Source organism: Emydura macquarii, unplaced genomic scaffold (assembly GCF_026122565.2).
Source record: "Emydura macquarii macquarii isolate MOO-44397 ecotype Brisbane River unplaced genomic scaffold, CSIRO-AGI_Emac_v2 contig_2680, whole genome shotgun sequence".
Taxonomy (NCBI): domain Eukaryota; kingdom Metazoa; phylum Chordata; order Testudines; family Chelidae; genus Emydura; species Emydura macquarii.
Genome location: NW_027132817.1, coordinates 4,114,950 through 4,127,428, shown reverse-complemented (window position 1 = coordinate 4,127,428; position 12,479 = coordinate 4,114,950). Strand labels below are relative to the sequence as shown.

General features: G+C 40.3%; 1 protein-coding gene across 4 annotated transcripts in view; it reads right to left on the bottom strand.

The window, feature by feature from the left end:
• LOC137164615 (isoaspartyl peptidase/L-asparaginase-like) overlaps positions 1 to 12,479 on the bottom strand; it is a 188,993-nt gene that overhangs the window by 104,635 nt on the left and 71,879 nt on the right. The gene's annotated exons all lie outside the window — the stretch shown is intronic.

Sequence of the window (12,479 nt, the reverse complement as noted above, 5' to 3'; positions counted from 1 at the left end):
TAGATGGGTACTTTTTTTTTTTTTTTTTTTTTTTTTGCACTAAATAAATACATAAATGATTCCCTGAAGGCATTACAAGGTATCATGCTCTTTAGGGCACTTATATAGAAGGTGATGATGCTTGTCCTAGCCACAAGTGTTGCAGAATTAGAATTAGTTTAATTACAATTCCTTTTGGTGGGAAACGTGAATTCAGAGCATTGTTCGACCATATCTGTTTTATTTGTCTCTCAGATCATCCCATGAAAATGTATTTCAACTGAAGAAATACGCTGCAGGCACTGTGCTGGCTTAGATAGGAAATTGAAATCTGTAAATATTAAAATAAGTAAACAAAAAAGTATCAGTATATTGTGTGGATGCAAAACTTAATTTAGTGAATATAGATGTTCACTTTACTCCAGCACTGGAGGACAGGTCTTATTTAACTTCAGAAGAGCTGAGGTAAAAAAACAACAACCCTGCACTTTTAAAATACTATATTATTGATCGGTCTAAAGATACTCTTTCTGACTGGCTTCTGCCCCATATAATAATCCTACAACAACCTAGTCACATTTTGTAAAACTGTACTGCAGGAATGCTAATATATCCATTTTGGTAAAGGCCCCAAATGTCTTTCTTAACACAAATGGATTAGGGATTTGATATGTAGCACCATGGCCCCAATATGCTAACCAACGAGCCTACCAAGGAAGTGATAGATGGCCACAGCCTGCGTATTATGCAACACAGTCCATAACCTCTGAGTCAAATGTGTGGTTAAACTTGTAACTGTAGGACTATACATGAATTTTCTCAGTCAAACAACTGCCCATGAGAGTATTCATCAAATTTAATACAAGTTGCTGAACTTACTTACCAAACTATTCAGTCTAATATTTATCTATAATACTTTTGTAGATTATAGGTTCAAAGGTACTGTGGATTTTTCTTTTTCTTTAAAAAAGTCTGCTTTAGATAATACAAGCTCATATTTCTTGGAACTATCCATGAACATTCCTTGTACTAAAATAATATGTAAAAACAAAATGCAATTAATATTATAAAATACCCCAAATAATCATGTGCAGTAGAATGGAAATCTTTTTGTTATGTGCAATGAACTTGAACATTTTACAATATTTTTATACTCAAAGAAAAACCAGTGAAATGTCTGGAATGCTTAAAGGATTTCATTCAAATCCCAATCAAATAAATGGGAGTCTTTCAATTCACCAATGAACTTTGGATCTGGCTTATACTTAACTATAAAAGATAGAGATGGAAAAGACCTACTAGATCATCTTCGTGGCAAAACAGAATTATACTTATTGTGCATTTTCCAGTGTTTTATCACTGTTAAGGTTTCTGTTGGCTCAGAGAACGCTCTACTGCCTAATGTATCTCTTTGGCAGAATGATTTTCCATTATTATTATTAACTTTCATTACTGTAGCATATAGGAAGGAGCACTACTCACTATCCGGAAGAGTTTACAATCTAAATACAGGAATAAAAAACCCTCTATGCCAGGTTATAGGCCCACTCTTTCTTTTTTTGTGCACCCTAACACTCCCACTGAATGAAACATGACATTTCGGTGCACAAGGAATTCAGGCCTGGTCCCTACAAAAATATTATGGAGTGTTAACAAAATAAGCCTTGGAAGCAAAAGTATATACATATGTGATATAAAAATTGTATTTGTTATGCATTTTTAAATCCTCCATTATATCATATCACAAATTAGCATTATTTTGCTAATATACTAAAATCACTAACATAATTACTTTCATACACTATTATCATCAATAAAAATAATATACTTTGATACTAACATAATTAGAGCAAAGTTCATGAATAAAAAATTTGGTAATGCAATAAACCGAACATCTGGGAAATGTTAATATTGCTTTACATGGTTTATAGCTTTACTATATGTTTCAGGAACTATTTTAATTTCTCTCCTGGGACAGAAGTAGAATGGCAATATGAAGAGTAACACAACAGCTTGTTGATCTGGATGTTCATGCTGCATCACGAGCTTGGATCCATTTTAAACAGAAGCTTTATTATTGGTTGAGGAATTTATATTGCTCTGCAACACAGTGGATTGTGTTAATACTTCAAATGCAAATTATAATATTTCAGGCAAATTTTATACAGTACTCACATTTCACAGTTTATTAGATGGAATGTTTATTTAATGGCACAGGGTTTGTTTCAGCCATGGTTTGATTTTTCAAATGTATGCTAATACATTATTCCAATACAGTGCAGCCAATCCCATCTGACATTAATTATTAGTCAGTGAGTTTATGCCTAGACAATGCAAAGCATATTGGTTTTGCAGGTAAGTGTCTGCAGATGTCCTCATCATGTGCTGCCCAGGCACTGTGCGATATGGTGTCTTCTCTTTGCACATTCCTTTCACTTCACATCACAGAACAACCAGGGCACACGAAGGGCAGTGAGTTAAGATAATTGGGGTGAAATTTGCATAATTCATAGCCTTGTCATATTAAATACTCAACAGCTGCCATTTTCTAACAGCTGCTTCAACATAGGAGCATCAGCTCTATGTATCATATGACCAGTTATGGACGGGACACCCTGATTGTAGGGGCCAATGAGGACACAGATGAAGGTTGGTAGAGCAATAGCACAATTAGCTCTGGATAGGTACATGGGCACAACCATTGAGGACACATATCCAAAAACAGTCCTAAGAAAGGAACTATTCTATCAATGAAAAGCTAACTCATTGATAATTTGACTAGCACTAGGCAACATGAGAGAGTGTGCTGGGGAGTGTCAGAGACATCCAAACACATTCTGAGCAACAGACTTCTATAGAAGCCATAAAATTAAGGGATGATACACCCCCACAGACTGAGGTTTAATGGCAGCATAACAGAGTGATATGTATCCATAGGAAGCTATCAGAAAACCACAGATATGGGCTAATTATGCCAGGACTCTCTGCTATACAATACGACAATAAACCACAACAAGATGGGCATTTGTAGGCTCTTTTAATAGCCTAAGGCTATGGACAATGACTGTCCAAAGCCTTGGTCCATTTGAACTTTTGCTGGTGATACAACAGCTATACATTGGCTCTCAGTGGTGCATAGCTACGATCTGATCCTCAGTGACTCAGAGAAATCCCTTATATCCCTATGTAAATAAATAAAAAGAGGAATGTGTATGTGGGAGGAAGATTTTCACTCTTTCTCCCTATTTCTCTCTTCCTTTAACATAGCGGCTATAGGGATTTCTTCTTTTTAAATATTAGTTTGTCTTTGCGTCTAAAGCCTGAAATCCTTCCCCAGCCTGCCTCCCCTGACAACAACTTCTCCCACTTTCTGCCATTTCCTTTTCTCATTCCGTACTTTGAAGTACTGCCACAAGCTAAACTACTGCTATAGAATAGAAAGAAGGAAATGGGTTGGGGGAGAGAAAGGGAAAGAGATAGTAGGGAACATCAGGCAGAAGAAACAGGCCTGAGGAGATTACAGTCTTTGGATGCCTTTGCAGCTACAGCCTGTAATAGTGTAAAAGAGGAGAATCCATACAACCATGAAGCTGGTTTATGCAAGAGTCTCACAAGCAATGCTTTGTCCTGGCAGTGGGACTTAAATGCCATTCATGGTGGTGAAAGGCTAATGTAAGCAAATTACTATTTGGCTCTTTGTATGCTACATGCACTCCTGCCATTGAGGCAGATGCAAAATTGCAAAGGAAGCACTACCAACACTTTGAGCCAGATGCCATAGCAGGTCAGCAGCTCAGTACAACTGTGGCTAGGACAGAATGGCTGATTAGCTTCTTATCCAGACACACACATTTTACATCCAGGACAAGTCACAATAAACTGGGCAGTCAGCTGGGGACAACCAGAAGTGATGTGTCATGTACAAGGTATCAAAATAAGAATTGCTGCCCCCGCTCTGCCCCTTCTTCTCCCTCCTCCCCTGCTCTCGCTGGCTGGACCAGCAGCACAGTACCAAACACTGCTGGCCCGCTGGCTCCTGGAGCAACCCTGAACCCTAACTGCTAGCAAAAGCAGAGCTCTGGGCCCATTACCCACTGCCAATGCACCTCCGTCTTCTCTTTGATAAACTAAACATATTGAGCTCTTTAAGTCTCTCACTGTAAGGCAATTTCTCTAGCCCACAGTTCATTTTTGTGGCTCTTTCCTGCATCTCCTCTAATTTTTCCACATCCTTCTCAAAACGTGGATACCAGAGCTACATGCATCATTCCAGTCATGCCTACCGGTGTGAGGAATCCAAAAGAAACACATCTACTCAATGATTCCCCGTTGATAACTACTTTTTGAGATCCGTCAGCCAGTTCTTACTCCATTTAATGTGTGAATTATTGATATTATATAGTGCTAATTTTTACATCAGAATATCAGGCAGTACTAAGTCAAACTCCTTATAAAAATCTAGTTTGTGATGCAGCCAAGTCATCCCAACTACACAGATGACCTAAGCAAGGTAAATGAACACATCTGCAAATGAACAGAATGGCTATAAGTATAGTAGGAACACAAAGAAAAAACTGAACATGATGCTTGATGGAGCTAATTATTACTGTTCAGTCTTAAACATAACTATCGTGTTCCATTTAAGTGTGCAAGATAGGTTCTCACTGTCTGGCTGTTATGAAAATAAAGTGCATACTGTCTACACAGGGGGAAAATGGTACATGTACAGCTGGTAATAGATACTTACAAGTCTCTGTAATGTCTTGCAATTGCAATGCATGTACTGTATTAACACAATGTCCATATGTCTTTGTAAACATTATTTTGGCATTCCATGGGAATTACTCAAAATAAAGAAAAGCAGAAATGTAAAGCAACGGTATTTGTGTCTGGGTCATTAATACTGTAAAACAGCCAAGATATAGTGTGTTAGCCACCTATGTGTAATTGACGTAACAAAAAACAAACACCATATGTTAATAACATCAGAGTCTAAGCTTCTTTTATATAATGGATACATTCCATGAGGCAGGTCAATAGTTGATTCCAAAGTAAGTAATGAACTAGCAATGCCACTAATGCTTCTAGCTGAGGTTGCCATACACCAGACTAAGCACTCAGGTGACATTTATGTATTTACTCATTCATTTTAATTTTTAGGCATATATATGGCACTCATCATCATTGTACCATATGGCTTTAGGATATCATTCTTGATTAACAGGTAATAATCCATGCAAATGCCATATAAAAAGAACACTGCCTTCAAATCACGTGAGGAATCTTTACCAATACAGATCGAAAGCCAATATGTACAGCAATCTAGTTTTGAATAAAGCTCAAAAATTAGCTATAGCACACTGAAAAAAATGTTACAGAATGCATTTTGGATAGAAGAGGTGCTGTGGAACCCTAAACAAGCTGTTCAACCCAGAGATCAGGTGGCATGAATATCATATGGCTTTCAGCAGACTATGCATAAGGACATACAGAAGAGTTGGTAACATAATGACAGCATCAGAACTACTATCTGAATCCAGAAATAGATAAACAAAGTGTTTGGGCCTCATAATTATATCCCTTTATTACAATATGCATGAGGATACAGTGATATGATAATAAAAATACATGCCACGTGCAGATGAATACCTGTACTACTTTGCTCTCCTGATTGGTATATGGTAGACAAGGGAATCACTGATGCTAAAGAGCTACACATGTATTCATATAACTATCACCATGGAATTTTGTGAAATTCTGAATATTTCACACACCTATCAGCAATTTCCCTCATTGTGAAATCTTGCAGACTGAACATGTCTTAAACTGTACCCTTAAGAGAAAAGGCTTGGAAATGGATACTGGATATAGAATCCTGCAGACAGTGGAAGGAGTTCACACATTTTCATTCTGTGATTGCAAAGGAGGCCCAAACAACATTATTGTCTTCTGTTATAATTGTCTGATTTACTGAAAAATGAACTGGCTAATCAACCCAGAATAATGTAATCTAGGTCAGAGCCAACCACCTATAGCTGAGAGAATGTCTCATCCCATTTCAATGGAAAGATCAATCAAATCTGTGACAATCTAGCCATTCCCAAGAAAATTGGGACATGGTAGACAGCGGTGACCTTCTTTGATAGCATTTGACCCAGTAACAAAAACTATGGTTCTCAGAAGCACTGAGTTACAATTAGACCGCCTCATGTAAAATGGATCTTTGCTCTTCCTAACTGATGACAGCTTATGAACAGCACTTTAGGCACACTATCATTATTTAGTATTTTACAGACATTGAAGACGACAGGTTCCTGGTCCCAAAAAGCTTACCATCTAAACAGACAAAAACAGCTCCCATTGAAATCAGCTAGTGTATATTTCCTACTGAAATAATTAATTTGGTGTAGGTGAATGAAAAATCAGGTTTTGAAATTTGAAATTCAGCTAATTCATTAAAAAAGAAATCACAGATCAGAGACATACACTTGTTTACCACACTAATTACTAGACTTTACATACAATAATAAAAAGGTTCAAGGATAAATCCACCTGGTACACCCACTGAAATTGCTATGCAAAAATATCACGTGATACACTCAGTTTGGATGCCATATGCAGGTGGATGAAAACCTGTCTTAAATGACACACTGAAAAATACATTGCCAGATGTAGCAATGTTAACTAAAAGCACATTTCTACACATATTTTAATTTTTTAACTTTACATTTTGACTGTGTTCAAATGCAAACATATTTTATTTACCTTCCATTTCTGTCAAACAAAATTAGATTTATTTTTACATGCTTTTAGAACACATATTCCAAGTGCCTTATAATAAAGAGTATCATTATGCATGTCCTTTTCATAACTAGGAATCCCAAATAATTGAGGAACTTCAAGCTGCTGTGATGCATACCTCATTTGAAATATTCTGGATTGTATTAATACTGTCAGAAGTACAGTACTTTAAGTTAAGGTTTTGTTTTGTTGTGAAGGCAGTAGGGAAGGTTATAATCCAAAAGGCATTCACAAAACAAATGCAGTTTACAATTTGACATAGACTTCTAACCTCCTGCTTCTTAAGTCTTTCACTGTAAGACAAGTTTTGCAAACTTGTCATTAATAATATTCTTGTGACACTTTATTAAAAGGATATGAAAAATTGGAACAACGACACCAGATCTGGGCACAGTATAACAGGAATGATCTCACCAGTGTGATATGTGGAGGTAATACTACCTTCCTACTCCTGCTTGATATTCTCCTGTTTATATGTCCAAGGATCACATTATCCTTCTTACATGCAGCTTCATACTCGACTTCATGTGTTCTTGATTATCCATGATGACACCTATGGCCATTCTAGAGTCACTGCTTTCCAGGATACAGTCTCCCTTCCTAAGAGACCTACATTCCTTGTTCCTAGATGTGAAAGTTTACATTTGGCTGCATTAAAACAAATGCCTATTGGAGTGAGCTCAGCTTACTAAACTATCATTTTTGCACATTAGAAATTATCTGTCCCTATGATTATTTCCTATTCCACCAATCTGTGTCAACTACAAACTTTGACAAAGTGACTTCATATTTTCAGACCATAATGGCTCCATATGTTAGCTGTTGAGACCAAGATTTTTAAAAAACTGGTCCCTAACGTTAGGTTCTTAACTCCATCTTTAGGCTTCCAAATAAACCGACTGGCTTCCAAAAGTGCTGAGCACCCCATAGCTCGTTGACTTCCAACAATTGACTTCAATGGAACTGCTGGATGCTTTTGAAAATCAGGTGCTATTTAGGTGCTTATATGTGGTCTGAGGAACATAACTGAAGGCCCCTATATTTTTTTTCTTTTACATCTTGACCTAAGGGCAGAGCTGACAGGAGGAGGAAGATGCAGGAAAATTGTACTGGTAACCTGATCTCAGGAGGCCCCCCAAATGTCTGTAACTGAACTGAAATGGGGGTGAAATGGGAGGAGATAAGGCCTTAGCAAACACAATGTACCGGGGCCCCTTTCTGTTGATGGGCCTGCTTGAGGATCCTCACTCAGTTAGGCCATAATTTTTTCAAATACATAAACAGCAGATTTTTAGGGATCTTACAAAACCGGGTGAATGGGCAACAAAAAGGCAGATGAAATTTAATGTTGAAAAATACAAAGGAATGCACAGTGAAAAACGTAATCCCAACTTTATTAGTCCTCTCCAGATGGGCCTGAAGGCAGGGCGGATTTTGAGGAATGTTCCAGCCTACTGGCCACATTTCTACCTGGCTGGTAGATTGGGGATACCTTTGGCCAATGAAAAAAATAGAGGGACCCACTATGAAGCTGACCTATCTGCGGATTTTCTTAGACATGGTAGAGCTGGTATATCTAGACTCCCCCAGGTTAAAGAGTAAGGTTACACTGCAGGAGCTACAATGTATTATTGGGCATCTTAACGTTGCAGGATGAATGGTGGCCTATGGCAAGCATTTTGCACCAGACTGTCAGCTGCCACCACATGAATAGGAAAGCTCAGCCATTTATAAGGCTTAATAAAGAGATGATCAGTTTCCTAATCAATGTACATATTTTTTTGGAGGGAGGAATGGATGTTAGAAGCATATTTGAAGGTTCATTCAGATGCATCGGGAGGAATAGATTTTGGAGTATTTTGCAAAGGCAGGTAATGTACCCAGGAATAGCCCTCAGATTCGATACAAATAGTAAAGGATATAACCTTCCTGGAAATTGTTTTTCCAATTTTAGTAGCAGCAACTATTTGGGGAATAGATTTTGTAAGCAAAATAATGCATTTTTGGAGTGACAAAAAGGGGATGGTACAGGTTATCAATTGCCATTCCCTCAGATCACTTAGTGTTATGAGGCGGTAAAGGGCATTTGTATTATAGTGTTTAAATTTTAACATATGTTTCTCTGCCAAGCAAGTGCTGGAGCAACCAACTAGGGGCCGTGCTCCTCTTGACCTGCTGCTCACAAACGGGGAAGATTTGGTAGGGGACGTAGAAGTGGGTGGAAACCTAGGCAACAGTGACCATGAGACGGTAGAGTTCAGGACCCTGACAAAAGGAAGAAAGGAGAACAGCAGGATATGGACCATGGACTTCAGAAAAGCAGACTTTGACTCCCTCAGGCAGCTGATGGATCCCCTGGGAGGCTAATACGAGGGGGAAAGGAATCCAAAAGAGCTGCCTGTATTTTAAAGAAACCTTACTGAGGGCACAGGAACAAACCATCCCAATGTGCAGAAAGAATAGCAAATATGGTTGGCTTAACAAAGAAGTCTTTGGTGAGCTTAAACACAAAAAAGAAGCTTACAAGAAGTGGAAGCTTGGTCAGATCACTAGGGAGGATTATAAAAATACTGCTCAAGCATGCAGGAATGAAATCAGGAAGGCCAAAGCGCAATTGGAGTTGCAGCTAGCAAGGGACGTGAAAGGGAATAAGAAGGGTTTCTACAGGTATGTTACCAACAAAAGGAAGATTAGGAAAAGTGTGGGCCCCTTACAGAATGGGGGAGGCAACCTAGTGACAGAGGATGTGGAGAAAGCTGAGGTACTCAATGCCTTTTTTGCCTCTGTCTTCACAGACAAGATCAGCTCCCAGACTACTGTACTGGGTGGCACAGAATGGGACGGAAGCGAACATCCCGCACTGCTGAAGAAACAGGTCCAAGACTATTTAGAAGGATTGGATATACACAAGTCCATGGGGCCGGATGCATTGCACCCGAGGGTGCTGAGGGAGTTGGCTGAGGTGATTTCAGAATCATTGGCTATAATCTTTGAAAGCTCGTGGCAACAGGGGGAGGTCCCTGAGGACTGGAAAAAAGCAAATATAGTGCCCATCTTCAAAAAAGGGAGGAAAGAGGATCCAGGGAACTACAGACCGGTCAGCCTCACTTCAATCCCTGGAAAAATCATGGAGCAGGTCCTTAAGGAATCCATTTTAAGGCACTTGGAAGAGAGGAAGGTGATCAGGAACAGTCAACATGGATTCACCAAGGGAAAGTCATGCCTGACCAACCTGATTGCCTTCTATGAAGAGGTGACTGGCTCTGTGGATGTGGGGAAAGTGGTGGACGTGATATACCTTGACATTAGCAAAGCTTTTGATACAGTCTCCCACAGTATTCTTATCAGCAAGATAAAGAAGTATAGGTTGGATGAATGGACTATAAAATGGATAGAGAGCTGGCTAAATCATGGGGCTCAATGGGCAGTGATCAATGGCTCCATGTCTAGCTGGCAGCCAGTCACAAGCGGAGTGCCCAGGGGTTGGTCTTGGGGCTGGTTTTGTTCAACATCTTCATTAAGGATCTGGAGGATGAGGTAGATTGTACCCTCAGCAAGTTTGCAAATGTCACGAAGCTAGGGGGAGTGGAAGATACCCTGGAAGGTAGGGATAGGATACAGAGTGACCTAGACAAATTGGAGAACTGGGTCAAAAGAAATCTGATGAGGTTCAACAAGGACAAGTGCAGAGTCGTCCACTTAGGACAGAAGAATCCCATGCATAGCTACAGACTGGGGACTGAGGAGCTAGGCAGCAGTTCTGGAAAAAAGGACCTGGGGATTACAGTAGATAAGAAGTTGTATATGAGTCAGCAGTGTGCCCTGGTTGCCAAGAAGGCTAATAGCATATTGGGCTGCATTAGTAGGAGCATTGCCAGCAGATCGTGGGAAGTGATTATTCCCCTCTATTCGGTATTGGTGAGGACCCATTTGGAGTATTGTGTCCAGTTTTGGGCACCCCACTACAAAAAGGATGTGGACAAATTGGAGAGAGTCCAGCGGAGGGCAACAAAAATGATTAGGGGGCTGGAGCACAAGACTTCTGAGGAGAGGCTGAGGGAACTAGGCTTATTTAATCTGCAAAAGAGAAGAAAGAGGGATTTGATAGCCACCTTTAACTACCTGAAAGGGGGTTCCTGAGAGGATGGAGCTAGGCTGTTCTCAATGGTAGCAGATAACAGAACAAGGAGCAATGGTCTCAAGTTGCAGTGGGGGAGGTTTAGGTTGGATATTAAGAAAAGCTTTTTCACTAGGAGGGTGGTGAAGCACTGGAATGGGTTACCCTAGGGAGATGGTGGAATCTCCATCTTTAGAGGTTTTTAAGATGCAGCTTGACAAAGCCCTGACTGGGTTGACTTAGTTGGGGTTGGTCCTGCTTTGAGCAGGGGGTTGGATTAGATGACCTCCTGAGGTCCCTTCCAACTCTATGATTCTATGTGCCTGGGATTGATAATAGCATAGCCGATGAACTGTTTCGAGTTCAGATGGACAGATTTCAGGACCTGGCACTGGGTGGCAACAAAGAACCAGAGCAGATGTCAATAGCGCTCTGGAACTTTGGTGTACGATGGCTATCAGAGTAGTGCAGCAATCAGTAACACTTTGAATGTTTAAGGCCTATGACAAGTGTTTTAACAATTTTGTCCAATATCAGAAGAGGGAAGGCTGTTGATGATACTGCCTGTTCCAGAGGACCAGATACTGAAATACATGATGTCTCTGGCAACCTGAGGGACGGCTGCATCTAGCATTTTCAATCACCTGTTATTTGCCATTAAAATGAGGGATTCTCCGGATCTGTGGAGCAGGTTGGTTTTTCAGAGGTTTTTAGTGGGGGTGGTCTAAAGACACAGGCCCTAGAGTAGATCCACGGCATCTCATCAGTCTTAAAAATGCTTAGAAATGTTGTGTGATTTCTCTATCAAATATGCAGAAGCAGTCAGGAGGCAGCCTTGTTTAAGGCTGCTTACCTATCACAGATTTTTGGAGCTTTTAGGGTCAGCAAACTAGTTCCTAGGTCAGCTAGTGCTACTTCAAGAAGGACTTTGGAATGGAGGGATTTCCATTGTGAAGAGCACTCAGTCATCTTAACCTTGAGGTTCTTGAAAACTGATCAGGGGATGGGGGTCAAAGTGAGTTCATTATGCTGCAGGATGGGGATAAGGCAAGGATTTGCCTTGTAAGCACATTAAGGACCTGTACAGCAGCGAAACCTACTGGAGAGGGGCCCTTCTTTTATATGGAGATGGAAGGCCCAAGAAGTTGCCTGGGCAACCACACAGACTTGCGGTCTGCTGGGATTCCAAACCTCACTTCGCTTTCTGATCTCCAGTCTCTGACTTTAGCCTGACTCTGAACTTGACTCTTGCTTATCAATCCTGGCTCTAGCAATTACTCCAATCCCTGCTCGTTGACTACCGCCTCATAGTTATCCTTAACTTGTGGGCACCAGCACAGCCATGAAGGCTAGACCAGACTGCCTATGCCACAGTCCCTTAAAACATCTGGGCCTAGAGAGTGAGACAATCCTAAGCTGGCATGAAAAGAGGGACATGCTATGAGACCAGCTGTTACACCTTATACCCTCTTTGGCAGCCTGATGAAAATATGGTTCAATTTGGTTGGGGGGGGAGGGAGGGAAAGGGAATCTGTGGATATCCGGGAACCTGGTGGGGTGGGAAAGAGGCAACCAAGCATTT